This window comes from Nannospalax galili, unplaced genomic scaffold (genome assembly GCF_000622305.1).
Source record: "Nannospalax galili isolate Female #2095 unplaced genomic scaffold, S.galili_v1.0 scaffold101, whole genome shotgun sequence".
NCBI classification, from domain to species: domain Eukaryota; kingdom Metazoa; phylum Chordata; class Mammalia; order Rodentia; family Spalacidae; genus Nannospalax; species Nannospalax galili.
Window position 1 is genome coordinate 641,107 of NW_008345700.1, and position 15,038 is coordinate 656,144.

The following is a 15,038-nucleotide window of genomic DNA, read 5'->3' on the forward strand; positions in this document are numbered from 1 at the left end:
CAGTAAGATGATGGTGATGATGATGATGATGATGATGATGGTGGTGATGATGATGATGGTGATGGTGATGATGATGGTGATGATGGTGATGATGGAGGTGATGGAGGTGATGGTGATGGTGATGATGGTGATGGAGGTGATGGAGGTGATGGTGATGGAGGTGATGGTGATGGAGGTGATGGTGGTGGAGGTGATGGTGATGGTGGTGATGGTGATGGAGGTGGTGGTGATGGTGATGGTGGTGATGGTGGTGATGGTGATGGTGATGGAGGTGGTGGTGATGGAGGTGATAGCGGTAGTGGTGGGGATAGTGGTGGTGATGGTGTTGGAGGTGGTGGTAATGGAGGTGGTGGTGATGGAGGGGATAGCGGTAGTGGTGGGGATAGTGGTGGTGATGGTGTTGGAGGTGGTGGTAATGGAGGTGGTGGTGATGGAGGGGATAGCGGTAGTGGTGGGGATAGTGGTGGTGATGGTGTTGGAGGTGGTGGTAATGGAGGTGGTGGTGATGGAGGGGATAGCGGTAGTGGTGGGGATAGTGGTGGTGATGGTGTTGGAGGTGGTGGTAATGGAGGTGGTGGTGATGGAGGGGATAGCGGTAGTGGTGGGGATAGTGGTGGTGATGGTGTTGGAGGTGGTGGTAATGGAGGTGGTGGTGATGGAGGGGATAGCGGTAGTGGTGGGGATAGTGGTGGTGATGGTGTTGGAGGTGGTGGTAATGGAGGTGGTGGTGATGGAGGGGATAGCGGTAGTGGTGGGGATAGTGGTGGTGATGGTGTTGGAGGTGGTGGTAATGGAGGTGGTGGTGATGGAGGGGATAGCGGTAGTGGTGGGGATAGTGGTGGTGATGGTGTTGGAGGTGGTGGTAATGGAGGTGGTGGTGATGGAGGGGATAGCGGTAGTGGTGGGGATAGTGGTGGTGATGGTGTTGGAGGTGGTGGTAATGGAGGTGGTGGTGATGGAGGGGATAGCGGTAGTGGTGGGGATAGTGGTGGTGATGGTGTTGGAGGTGGTGGTAATGGAGGTGGTGGTGATGGAGGGGATAGCGGTAGTGGTGGGGATAGTGGTGGTGATGGTGTTGGAGGTGGTGGTAATGGAGGTGGTGGTGATGGAGGGGATAGCGGTAGTGGTGGGGATAGTGGTGGTGATGGTGATGGAGGTGGTGGTAATGGAGGTGGTGGTGATGGAGGTGATAGCGGTAGTGGTGGTGATAGTGGTGGTGATGGTGATGGAGGTGGTGGTAATGGAGGTGGTGGTGATGGAGGTGATAGCGGTAGTGGTGGTGATAGTGGTGGTGATGGTGTTAGTTGTGATGGGGTGGTGTTGGTGTTAGTGTTGAATGAGGTAATTATGATGGGAGTAAGGAGGAATGATGTTTTGCTGATCTCATACTGTTGCCCTTAGCTTAAATGGCTCATGAGTTTTTAGCAGTTAGTGAAACAAAAGGACAAGAGGCTGTAAATTAAATGGGGTTGGAAGACCATAGGTGTGTCTACGGCAGGAAAGCAAGAAATGTCCCAGTGTTTGGGTCCAACTGCAGGGAGAGGGTAGGCCACCTGTGCTGGTAACACCTTGTGCCATGCTGTACTGAAGGTATAACATCCAAGAAGGCCCCAGGTAGCTGCCAATCCTAGGGACAGAGAGGAGTGTTTTGTGGTGCCCAGAAAGGGGCATGAAGCTTTGCTTGGGTCCTTCATTTGGTGCTCTTGGGACAGGGACATAGGAGACCAGACCTGGTTCACTTGGTCTATAGTTGCTGGCCAGGTGTTTCAGGCACATCTTCTTCCACTCTTTATGTAGCAGATCCTGGGCCACCTCAGCTATGCTAGCTAGTGTCTGCCAGCTGGACAAATGCATGCACTGAGATGCCCAGAGCCAAGACTGGGAAACCAAGTCTGAGAATGGCTTTGTGCACTGTGCCCTCCTGAGCTCAGACTAAGGCAGTAATTTGAAGCATAGGGCTTGAGAGCCTGTCAGCTGGCAGGGCTCTATGGAGCCCGACTGCCAGGTTCTATGGAGTTCCTGGTATGGAGGTAGGTGCTGGGGGCTGGCCCTTTTTGGTGAGTGGCTAGGAAGGATCCACGTGAGCAGAGGAAGTGGCTATACAGGTTACAGGGCTCCAGAGAGTCATGGAGGAGTAGGGGGCTCAGGAAAAGGGGTGGTGAGGGTTACAGAAGCTCTGGGCCTGGAGAGTGACCCATGATTTCACTGCACACTGGGTATATTAGTGTCCAGAAATGGCCAAAAGGAAGTACCACAACTTTGCAAACTGAGGGCCTAAATTGCTGAAATTGAGTCTCCTATAGGCTAGGGCATGGAAGTCTCAGATCCATCTATTGGCAGGGCTGGGCTCTCTCTGAAGGTTCCAGAGGATTCTTCCTGCCTCTTTGAGCTCCTGTTGCAGCCACCAGTCCCCAGCAGCTCTTGGCTTGTAGCAGTGGCACTGTAAAGTCTGCCTCTGTTTCTACCTACCCTACCCCTCCTGTGTGGCTCTGCGTCTCATTCTTTGCTCCTAGGGGTGCCAGTCACTAAGGCGACCCTGCTCCAGTGTGGTCTCCTCTTAACTGATGGCATCTGTAAAGACCGTTTCCAAGTAAATCTCATTCATGGGTTCCAGTGGACATGGAATTTGGAGGGACACACTTCAACTCAGTAAACTGGGATATACAGGCCTGGACCCAGGTCCAGAAGAACCAATGCTAATTGTCAGAGCTGGGGGTGGCCTGGTGGTCAGTTGCTGGTGACTTTCCCAGAAGTCATAGCCCTTCTACGCACCCCTGTGCCCTGTATTTTAAGAAGGTGTTCTCTTACCTGATCTTGAATCCAGCATCATGGGGGAGTGTTGTGGTGACGGACCACAGTGACCCTCTCTGGTGTGTGTGCTGCCGCTGGCTCCTGAGGTGGGGCTGCATGCAGCCTCATGCTGGACACCGTGTCTAACCGGCCAAGATTGACCTGTCTGGGGACTCCTCTCTGCAGCTGAGTGATTTGATCCAAGCTCCAGACAGCAGTCAGGGCAGTAATTGGATGTTATGAGATCGGAGGACCACTCTCTGAGGAGGGGCAGCTCAGTGGCCATGGGCAGCGGGGGTGGGGTTGCAGCTGGCAGGTGGAGGTGGGGTTGCCGCTGTCCAAGGGAGATAAGGCCCTCATTCCCAGCCCTAATCTCCTGCTGGGGTCACAAACAGAGCCCAAGGCAAAATGAAATGAGCAAGACCATCGTCCAGCTACTGCCTGGCCCAGCTGCCCCCAGGGTGCCGTACAGTTAGTTTTAAATATCAATTTCACGGCTGCTCAGGGGAGGAAAGTAGCAGACAAGCATCACCTGCTGCAAACTTGGTGTCTCTTGGCAGCTTCAACCTCATAGGAGAAAGCAGATGCTATCAAAAGGCTTCCAGCCAAGTAGACGTTCACTGGCCTTACAAGATTGTCCCAATATCCAGGATCCTCTCCCCTGTCTACTCCTATTGACCCCAATGCTGGTGAACCCCTCCTCACACCTTCGTTCACTCTCCCTGCTCCTCATCAGACCCCAGACCACTTACTTCTGGGAGGGTTGAGGATGGAGAGGGCTCCAAAGACAGGGCAGGGGAAGTGAAGGTCAGTGGAGATGGTACAGATGTCAGAGAGTGAACAGGTGTCCGTGAGCAGGGACCTAGAAGTACAATAAAATTCCCAGCAGAGCTAGTCACTGTGTCTTTCTCCCAGGTCACTGACTCCATGTGACAGGCATCCCCTTCCACCTGTCCCAGTCTGGCTGGCTGAGCTACCCGGGGCTGCAGACAGAGATCCTGGACTTTGCTGCCTGGACCAGGAAGGCTGAGTAAGCCTCATTGTGGGCCTGTATACCACCTTCAGAAACCAGACTCTGGTCACATCTAAGAGTGCTCAGGAAAGCTTGTTGAGTGAAAGAATCTACAGGTGCCTATGGGTCTGCAGGTGTCCACCAGGTGTCCACACATCCACGTGGGCAGGTGTTCTTTCACTCACAGCAACTGGAGACACTGTGGATTGTGGTCACGGTGGAATGGGAAGGAGTCTGCACTGGGGACTGTGGGGTCCTAGTATCTGACAGGCAGGCTGGCTGGGCTCTCGAGAACCCAGGGCTCAAGCTCACTACTCTGTGCTGCCTGGGAGCTTTTGGGTGGTGGGGGGGGTCCACCTCCTGCCTAGGCTGACCAAATGTCACCGGACATCACTGCGGGGGCTGCTGGTCAGAGGGGCTGACCCGGTGTCTATGGCCGCCTGTGCAACTCTCACCCGGTGGTGCGCAGGAGCTGCAGGCAATTTATCTCCGTCTCGCTGCTCTTAAAACGCTTTTATCAAAATTGGCGGTCACGCTGCGCTGAACCGCGGTGGCCTCAATCTTAACCACTGTGCTGCAGATTTTAATTTGGGGAAGATTAACGTGCTGCCAGTATCACACCACCCGTTATCGCCCTGATGGCCGTCAGCATCCCACCACACCGTCCCCATGTTCTGTGTCCACTGGGGGAGGGAATGAAAGTTATGCTGGGGTGCATGGCTCTCCTGTCAGGTTGGGAAGGCCTTTCCCTATACTGAGGTGCTGGCTCTACATAGACCAGAGTAGCAGGCACACCCCCATGTGCCCAGCATCAGGCCATCTTGCTGTCATCTCTCCCTTCCCACTCCCTGACCCCACCCCACCCTCTAGGACCTCACACTACTTGGACTCAGGACACAGAATATTCTTGACTCCTGTCCTGGTCTTCAACCCTGTTCCGCTCCTCAATCCAACCCTGGGCTTTCCTGCCCACCCCGTCAAGTTGAGGGGACATACTCTATCCTGCTCTTCCTGGGCCCCATAAACCTCCCTTAACTGGAGAATTTGCTTGGGACCTTCACCTGCTGGCAGCAGCCTCTCCCACTCACTCTGTGGTCCTGCCTTCTTCATACCTCCCCTCTCTAATTCTCTTTCCAAGGTGGTGATCGTGGCCCGCTATAATTCTACCCTTCTTTTACCCTTGACCCCACACTCCTCTGCATAGAAGTCCAGGTCTGAACAGCTGTGCCCTACCCCACTAGGTGTCTGCACAGACCCTATCCTTAAATCACCACCTCACGCTCCTTTCTTCCTCTGTTCTACTCTCTAATCCCTCCTGATAGCACGTCTGGCGTGTGCCTGAGTCCCACAGGTCCTGACCCAGGGTGCATTTCCCAGGAGTTCACAGTTCCCTTCCTTTCAGGTCCTTCCTCCCTATGGTCTGGATGAGGCAGTCTCTCTTGACCCCTCTATTTAAACTTGTGACCCTGTGTGCCCTTACCTTTCCCCCCTCTGCCTGCATCCGTACATTGCAGCCACAGACATTCCCTGAGACATTTATCATTCTGCACCTGCTAGAATGGGTCCCTGTTGTCCCAGGCCCTGCTGATCCAACACTAGGCCGGTGGCACGGGATAAGTGCTCAGCAAGACCCAGCACCTGCTGGATGACCTGGAGTGGCTGACCATGGAGAGGGGTTGGAGCAGTTGTTCTGGGGTGGATGCCAGACCAGGGAGGGGCACATAGAAGATGAGGGGTCTGGTGGGCAGCCATCCTGTGGAGGACTAGGTCAGGGTGAGGAGAGCCTGGGAAGTCAGTGAGGACACCTTTGCCCCCACTTCACCTAAACTCAGGATCTGTGCTTAGGCTCTCTGGCCACAGGAGTTTTGGGGCCCACCCCAGAGAGACTCTCGTAGGGGAGTGAGTAGGGTGTTGGTCCTAAGTGGCCTGCCCTGGAATCCTAGGCTCTGGGCAACCCTGAGTTCCCTATTCTACTGGGCCCTATTCTACACAAGTCAGGGACAACCCAACAGGACTTCATGAGCTCCCTCTGGGCACAAACCAGCTATGGGGACAGGACAGGATGGAACACAGTCACACCATGGCACCTTCTGGTCACCTGGTCTCTTGGCTGCTTCTCTGACACTCCAATGCATGCTGCTGTGTCATCCCCGACTCCAGATATCTGTTGAAATGAACTCCTCTGGTGTGCCCCCTCCCCCACAGCAGGTCTTTCACAGTGTTCACTGGTCAGACAAACTATGTGTGTTAGGAATTTTAAAAAATATTTAGGGGCTGGAGAGATGGCTCAGTGGTTAAGAACACTGGTTGTTCTTGCAGAAGACCTGGGTTTGTATCCCAGCACCCACATGGCAGCTAACAACCGCCTGTAACTCCAGTCCTAGGGGATCCGACAGCCTCTTCTGACTTCTACAGGCATTGCACGACACAGGTGCACTTACCTACATGCAGGCAATACACGCATACACATAAAATAAAAACAATAATAAAAATTTTATAAATCATTAAAAAAATATTTATTATTTTATTTATGTGTATGTCATGCAATGCCCAGGGAGGTCAGAAGAGAGTGTTGGAGCCAAAGGAACTGGAGTTATCAGTGGTTGTTAACTGCCATGTGGGTGCTGGGAATTGAACCTGGGTCTTCTACAAGAACAACCAGTGCTCTTTGCTGCTGAGCCGTCTCTCCAGCCCCAGGAATTTTTTTAAATTTATTTTTATTAATTTTAATTATGTGTATGTGTGTGCCTATGTGTGGATGTGTGCACTTGAGTTCAGGTACCTGCAGAAGCTAATGCTGCAGGTGGTTGTGAGCCACCGAATGTACACGCTGGGATTAGAACTTGGGTCTTCTGTGAGAGTAGAAAAAGTTGTTGGCTGCTGAGCCGTTTCTGCAGGCCCAGGAATTTACTTTTTATTATCTGTCTCACTTGCCAAACTCACCTAAGGGTGTGAAAAATGTAAGGCCCATCCATCCATACTTCACCAACCAATCCATCCTTCTATCCACCCATCTATCCATCCCACCATCAACCTATCCATCCTTCTATCCACCCAGCCATCCATCCACACTTCATCAACCTAGCCATCTTTCTATTCTTCCATCTCTCCACCCACCTTCTTACTTATCAGTTTATCTATACTGATAAGTCTACTTCCTGTCCTGCTCCTTGCTTGGAGACCTGGTCCTTCACATGACAACTGAGTCAACAGGAGTTACTGGGTGGGTGGGTAGAAGGATGGGTAAATCATGGATATGTGGATGAATGGATAGATGAGTAGATGGTAGATTGGTGGAAGAAAGGATGGATGATGGATACATGGATGACTAGCTAGATGAATGGATGATAAATGGGTGGATGAGTGGATGGGTAGAAGGGTGATGAGTGATGAATGCATGGCAGATGGGTAGAAGGGTGAATGGATGATGGATAGATGGTGACTACGTGGATGAATGGGTAGATATATAATGGATGGGTGGATGAATGGATGGGTAGAAGGATGATGGATGAATGGATGGATGCATGCATAGAGAGCGGATGGAAATGCATGAATGGATTTAGGATAATAGATAGATGAGGGCATGAATGGATGGGTAGCTGGAGGATGGCTAGAAGGATGGGTGGGTAAATAGATGACAGATGGGTAAATAGGTAGATGGGGATAGAATGAGTATTGATGGGTCACTGGGTGGATAATGACTAGAGGAGGGATGGATGAGGAATGGATGAATTGACTAGTGGGTGATTGAATGGTGAATTGGTAGATGAATTGGCAGGTGAGTAGATGGGTGGGTGTATAGATAGACTGATAAGTGGGAAGGTGAGTGGATAAATGGATGGATAGATTGATGGTGGGATGGATGGATGGGTGGATAGAAGGATGGATAGGTTGGTGGTGGGAAGGATGGATAGGTGGATGGGAGAATGGATAGGTTGATGAAATATGGATGGATGGGTGGACGGATGGATGGGTGGACGAATGAATGGAAAAGAGGTACATTCCCAGGTCCCCTGAGGAGGTGCAGAGTTTCTGCACCATCAGAAGCTACTTTTTCCTCAGAGAAGAATCACAACTGACTTCCGGTTTCATAAAGGCCTGACTCAGAGTAGAAAAACAGAACAGGGTACCTTGGCTCAGCCACATTAGAAACCTTTCACCTATAGAGAGAGGGTCCTCCTGTGTTTGTGTCATCTCTCACCACTTTCCTCTTCTGCCCAAGATGCCCCGTGTGACCCTGTGGGTAGCAAGCCTTTACTCTGAGTAGTCTTGGTCTTGAGGGCACAGTGAGGGTGCTGCTCCAGGGGTCTTGTTCAGCCCCTTCCACCACTCTATCCATGTTCTCTCCTGTGGACTCCTGGGAAGTGATGAGATCCATACTATCCTTGTCAAGTGACACAGAGCACCAGCCCTGCCCTCTGTGGGCCAGCACTTCCCTGGGAAGCCAGGAGGCTCTGGGCCTAGCCTGTCCTAGTTTTCCTGAGGTATCCAGGAAATCCCATCCAGGGGCTGTCTGTGTGAGGTATATGGGATGTAGGCAGATATCCTAGTGATCCTGGAAGCCTCCAGAGTCAGCCACCTGCACCAACCCTCCCTTTCAGGTTCCCCTGGCCACAATCTGTTCATCAAAGGGACATCTAAGGTGGGAGGTAGTGGCATGGGGTAACTGGGAGCCTAGAAAAGCTTGGAAGAGTGGCCAAATTCACACAGCTCAGGGTGCCCCTCCATCCAACCCCTCTTCAGCCAACTCTTTAGACTCTGAGCAAGGCCTGGATGCCCCTGGGGGAGTCAATACCATGGCTGGTCACAGGGACACCATCAGTCCCTCTAGGGCTATCTAGAGCTCAGGGTGGGATCCAGGGTGGCAGGGTAGGAGTTTTCTGTCTGATGTGGTTTAAAGGCTTTCCTTTTGAGCTTGGTGTCTTTTTGCCATGTTGTTGTCTTTTTGCCATGGGGAAGAAGTTTCAAGAACTCAGGTCTATATCTCCACTTGCTCCAGGTTGGTCAAAAACCCCTTGTCCCCTCAGCCATCACTTGCCTGAGGATGCTCTTTGCCATTGCTCTGGGACATTGTACTTGGTCTGGAGGGGTCACTCTCAAGTACCTTGTGCTGCCCTAGGGAGGCCCACATGGCCCTGGGTCCCATGAGCCTCTGCTGTCTGGTCACTCCCATCTTGAGGGAGATCCACCATATCTGCCCCCATCACAGATAGAGCCCAAAGAATCCTGGAATTACTTTCAAGGCAGAAGCACTTTCCGTGGGGAGCTGGGGTCTCAGACATCCTGCCAAAGTATCTAAGGACTTTTGAGCCTGTGCCTAAATTTCAGGTTCTGCCACTTGGGCCCAGAGGGAGCCCTTGCCTGACCCCCACCTTTCCACAGAAGGCCACCAGGACGCCATGCTGGGGAAATGGTTTCCAGTTAAGAGCCATGGGCTTGATTTGTTGAGAAAGCTCACTTGCATGTCCCAAGGTTATTCATGAAATCCCTACTTATGATGGGAGTTAGTAACTCATTAGCGGTACAATAAACAAGATTCTAGCCTCAGTGAGAGCTCCTGTGGCCTCAGCCCCACCCCCAATGCCCATCCCCAGTCACAGAAACTGAAGTGCTGGGGCATAGTCGGGCTGCCCCTCATCAGAGGGTGAGGCTGCTGCAGAACAGGGTCACCAAGTGTGGCAGAGCCAGGCTGAGGGAAATGAATTCAGCATCTTTCAGGGAGCAAAATCATTGAGCTTACAGACTAAATTTAACAGCCTAGTAGAAATATGCAGGTGAAGGTACAATTAATTTTAATTACTAGACTATACATTGTTGGGTGCACAGCCATGAGTAAAATTAAAATGGCAATCACAATTAGAAAATTGCAACCTCATTGTGCAACAAATTAGTCACAAATTAGAAGCTTGGGCAGCACTTTAGTGCTTGATGGTCATTCCTGTGTGGGGTGGCCTCTGTCCCCTCTGGACTGCCCACCCTGGGGAATTCACCTTGGCGGAGATTGCTGGCTCTGTCAGGAGAATTCATGCAAAGCACCTGTGGCCACTAGAAGAGGTCAGACCACAAATGTCACCATGGAAGCTTCTGCTAGGCCTTTTCAAGGTGAGCTGGACTTGGGTGGCAGGAAGGGAGGCCTGCCTGTGGAGCCTCCAGCAAGCCTGCCTCTGCCCTGGAAGGTTAGGTGAGTGAGTGGCTTTTCTCCTCCTCAGGGGAGGAGACCCCCAAGTGGGTCTTCACTGCCTCCCAAGGTCCCCATGTCCTTGAGACTCTAGGACATCTCAGCTCATTCATCTTCCCCTCCCCGGGCTGGGTTCAGACCTCTGTGGAACGGAGACCTGACCCAGCTTCTCCCTGTCGAGGTTTCAGTGGTGCCCAGCCCAGCACGCCCACCTTGCTCTCAGTCCCCCTTTCCAGCCTGGTTTCTGAGCACTTTTGCTCACTCTGTCCTTCCAAGATGTTCCCTGTTCCTGAGTTTCAGGTGGGTCCCCTGCCCAGGAAGTTTCCTTGCTTTGCAGGGTCTTGGCTCCGTGGTCTACATTGATCTGTGCAGGAAACTGATCTATATGGGCCTGGTACTGTGTCACTGTGTCCCCACTGCTGAGGCTGGGAACCTGGGTAAGGGGAAGGCTGGTGTGGGACCAGGATCAGAGGGTAGGGGACACACTGCCAGACAGTGTCAGACTGGCATTTGGGCATGGGGGCCAATGTAGCAGCAGTAGTCACACATGCCGGTTGCGTCCACAGGTGTGACCCGTTTCGGCAGCTGCCTGGGACATGGGAGTCTGCGTTGCTTCTCTCCCTCCTCTTCCTCTTCCTTCTTCCCTTTTCTTGCCAAGTATCACCTCCAGCTGCTCTAGGATCTGCCTGACTTGTCTGTTGGGCTGCCAAAAGTGCCAGTTCCTGGCTGGGAGCCACTGGATCAGAGTCCACCTGGGGGTGGCAGAAATGTCCCTGGTGGAGGGCTTTTCTGTGTGAGCGTGGACCCAGCAACAGCCCATAGGCGGGTAGATGGAGCAGGGCCTGCAGGGTCTCCACCCAGTTGGTCCACTAAGCAGTGAGGGAGGAAATGGCCTCATTTTCCCACTTAGAGTCCCCTTCTCCCATCACACTCCTCTGGTTCAAGAGACTAAGAAACCCAAGGTCAAAGTTCCAACAGACCTGGTATTTAGCAAGGACTGCTCTCTACCTCCAAGATGGCAACTTGTTGCCCTGACTTCATGTAGCAGCAGACGAGGACAGCGCCCTTTCTAGCCCTTTCAGAAAGCACTAATCCCAGCTGTGAAGGCTCTGCCCTCCTGAATAATCACCCTTAAAGGACCCACCTCTTGACAATTGTTTAAACACATAAATTTGGGGCATGCATCCATCCCATAACGCCTGCCTCATCTGCTATGCCGTCCCCTCCATTGGGAACCTCTTACAGTCTTATTCTGACTAGACACAGACAGGCCCAACTCAATGAGGTCTTGTATAGTCAGTGTCTAGCAGGGAGCATCCAGTCTGGTCAAGTGCATGACCAGGTGCTTGCAGATTGTGAGATCAAGGCATGGACAGAATTGGGGGAAAGCACTGAGGGATGGCAAACCCAGGACCAGCCACAGGGAGTCAGGGAGCTGTCATCAGGGCCAAGAGCAGGTTGTACAGGGAAGCTGTCCAGCAGGACAGCCTTTGTTCAGTTTCCTGCTGCTCAGTGGAGAAGGGTGGGACATAAACACACAGTCTACCACATATAATTGCTAGTGAGTGAGTCGATGCTAGGATGAACAGGATGACTAAAGTCCTGACTCGGCCTCACCAACCAGACTTCACTGGTTGCTGTAGCTTCATAAGAGGACCCAACGTCAGCCAGTGAGTCTGCCCATGTCATCTTCTCTTACAATGTTGTTTGACTATTTCAGATTCTTTACCAAAAGAATTTTAGAAAATTTTGGTTAATTTTTACCAAAAAACAAGTAGATGAGATTTTTAAAATTTCATTGAAACTAAACGAATTAAAGGAAAATTGGTATCTTAACAACATTGAGCCTTTAACTCCATGAATATGGCACATCTACCTATTTATTAATGTTTAATTTTTCTAAGCACTGTTATGTGGTTTTCAGAGTACAAGTCTTGCATATATTTTCCCTGATTTATCCTCATTTTATATATTTTTTAATTTACTTACTTTATGTGTATGAGTGTTCGGCCTACGTGTGTATAAGTGCACCCATGCATTCATTGCCCACGGAGGCCTGAAGAGGGTGTTGGCTGCCCTGGAACTGGAGCTATAAATGGTTGTTAGCTGCCACGTGGGTTCTGGGAACCAAACCCAGGTCTTCTGCAAGAGTAGTCCATGCCCTTAATTATTGAGTCATCTCTCCAGCCCCTTTATACTTGCTATGTAGCTGGCTGCCCTTGAACTCACAGAGACCTGCCTGCCTCTGCCTCCTGAATTCTGAGACTAAAGGGCAGTGTGCTACCACATCCGGCTCTGTTTTATATAATTTTAACAAATATTTTATTTATTATTTTCATGTGTATGAGTGTATTGCTTGCATGTGTGTAAGTGTACCCATGTTGTGCAATGCCCACGGAGTCAGAAGAAGGCATTGGAGTCCCCTGGAACTGGACTTATAGACGGTTGTTAGCTGCCATGTGGGTACTGGGAACTGAACCCAGATCCTCTCCAAAGCAGCCAGTGTCTTTAACTGCTGAGCCATCTCTCCAACCCCTTATTTTATATTTTTGATAACATTGTAAATACTACCTGAAATTTTTAATTAAAAGTTGTTTGTTGCTAGTTGTTATGGTCTGAACAAGCAATGTCTCCCACAGGACCATGTGTTGATTGCTTAGTCAGTAGCTGGTGATGCTATTTTGAGGTGGTGAAAACTCTAGGAGGTGGGGCCTAGCTGAAGGAAGCATGTCATTTGGGCGTGCTCTTGAAGATCATGCCATACCCCGTCCATTCCTAGTTTTCTGTTTTCTGTCCTCCATGAGATAAGCAGCCTTTGCCACAAGCCCCCACAACAGTGTTCCATCTCACCATGGGCCCAGAATCAATGGAACCCAGCACTATAAACTGAACCTTCTGAAACTGTGAGGCAAAAGAAACACTTCCTCTCTCAAGTTGCTTTGTCAGATATTTCATCACAGCAATGAGAAAGTGAACACAGAAAATGGATACCACGGAAGGGGTGATGTTGCTGTGACTACCTGACCACAAGGTGCAGAAGCCTTTGGAATAGTTTGTGGGAGGAATTTGGAAGAGTTTGGAGATGCTGGCTAGGAAAGCCCTGGCAAGTAGAGCTTCATGGACCATCCCAGTGAGAGCTAGAAGATCAGAATACTTACAGGAATGTGGACAGTAAGTACTGTATACAGGTTTTAGGCAGAAAGAGGACTCTACTGGGAATTGAACTAGTGGCCACTTGTATAATTTTCTGACAAAGAACTTTACATTTTGTCCCTGCCCTGAGATGTTGTTGAAGACTAGGTTTAAAGACGATAGATTAATTGATCTGGTGTAGGAAATTTTAAAGAAAGTCCAGCATTCAGGCCATGGCATGGTTATGGTTAGGTGTTTTGTTTTTTTTTTTTGCCAAGTTTACAATGAGAATCGGGAACAAAAAGTAGATCAGAAATATCTGAAAAACTTTCAAAGAGCCTGGGTAAGGCTGAGATTAGGAAAAGCATGGCCTCTGAAGAGATCAGCACCATTAAAAAGAGGCCATTTAGGGCAGCTCAGGAATTGTCCAGACACTGTTTGTTGCAGGATCAAGAGCATGAAAGTGTAAAATCATTTGAAAGACTTTCTCTTGAGAAAGGCGTGTCCCAACATGTTCAGATAATATCACCTAAAAAGTTGCTTTTTCAGAACTCAGGTACTCAGAGACCCCTGCAGTCATGATCTAAGGGGATTCATGGGCTTTGCACAGAAATTGGCACGGTCAGCATGGAGTTGGCTTTGTATGCCTGAGAAGGCAAAGCATGAAGTTGTGAGGCAAGGCTGACGATGAGATGGAGACCACAGGAAACTACATGTGTCAGGAACCTGGAGTGTCTGCTGAGGAAAGCCACTGCCTTCAAAATGAGCTGGTCTAAGAGAGAAGTCACGTGGGCTGCAACATCAAGGCCATACGTGTGGGGCTGCCTTAAGTGTGGGGCTGCCTGGATTCATTACTTCTCACATCCTACCACATGCTCTGGGTGCCAGACATGGAGCTTCAGGATGGAATGTTTTTTGCTTCGGTCTGATCCTTTCTTGGTGTTCTTACTCCTCCCTTTTGGATTGGGAATATCTACTCTGTGCCACTGTGGTTCCCATCCAGGAAGTGTGCAATTCATTTTTATTTTACAGGGTTCACAGCTAAAAGTTTGCCTTGAGAAGTCTTAGACTTTTGAAATTGTACTGTTGAGACTTTAATGACTCTGAGGTGGACTAAACACGTTTTGTGTTGTGAGATAACCCTAGCTTTTGGAAGGGTGCTGCGGCTTGAATACAGAATGTCCTCCCTGAGCTGGTGTGTTGGCACTTGGCTCCAGCTGGCAGCACTGTTTTGAAAGGTGGTGGAATTTCAAGAGGTAGGGCCTAGCTGGAGGAAGCAAATCACTGGAGCACACTTCTGAAGGTCATGCCTGGCCCCTAGTTCCTTCCTTGCTCTTAACTTCCTGTCTGCCATGAGGTTAACAGCCTCCACATTCCTGCCATCATGATGTTCTTCCTCTCCATGAATCAAAATCAATGGAACCAAGTGATTACGGCTGAAATATCTGATCTGGAAGCCAAAATCATCAATTCTTGTTTGTAAAGCATTTTGTCACAGCAAAGAGGAAGCTAACTGATACACTCATGCATATGAATATGCTTGCTTTCGTGTACTGATTTTGTATCTCACAGCCTTGCAAAAAAACTTGCTTAATCACTACATCTACTGGCCATTTAAAGATCCCCAATTACTTTCTGTACTGATTCTGTGCTGTCTATTAGTTCTTCTTTTCCAATCATGGTGCTTTTTATTTTTGTCTTATTGTACCCAGTAACTAGAATTCCCAGTAAAATGCCGGATGAACTGAGTTTGATCCCTGGAACTCATGTGTTGGAAAGAGAGAACCAACTCCTGTAAGTTGGCCTCTAATTTCACATGTGTTCTGCACACATACACACACACACATACACACACACACACACACACACGCACGCACTCACACACACACGCACACACACACACACACACACACACACACACACACA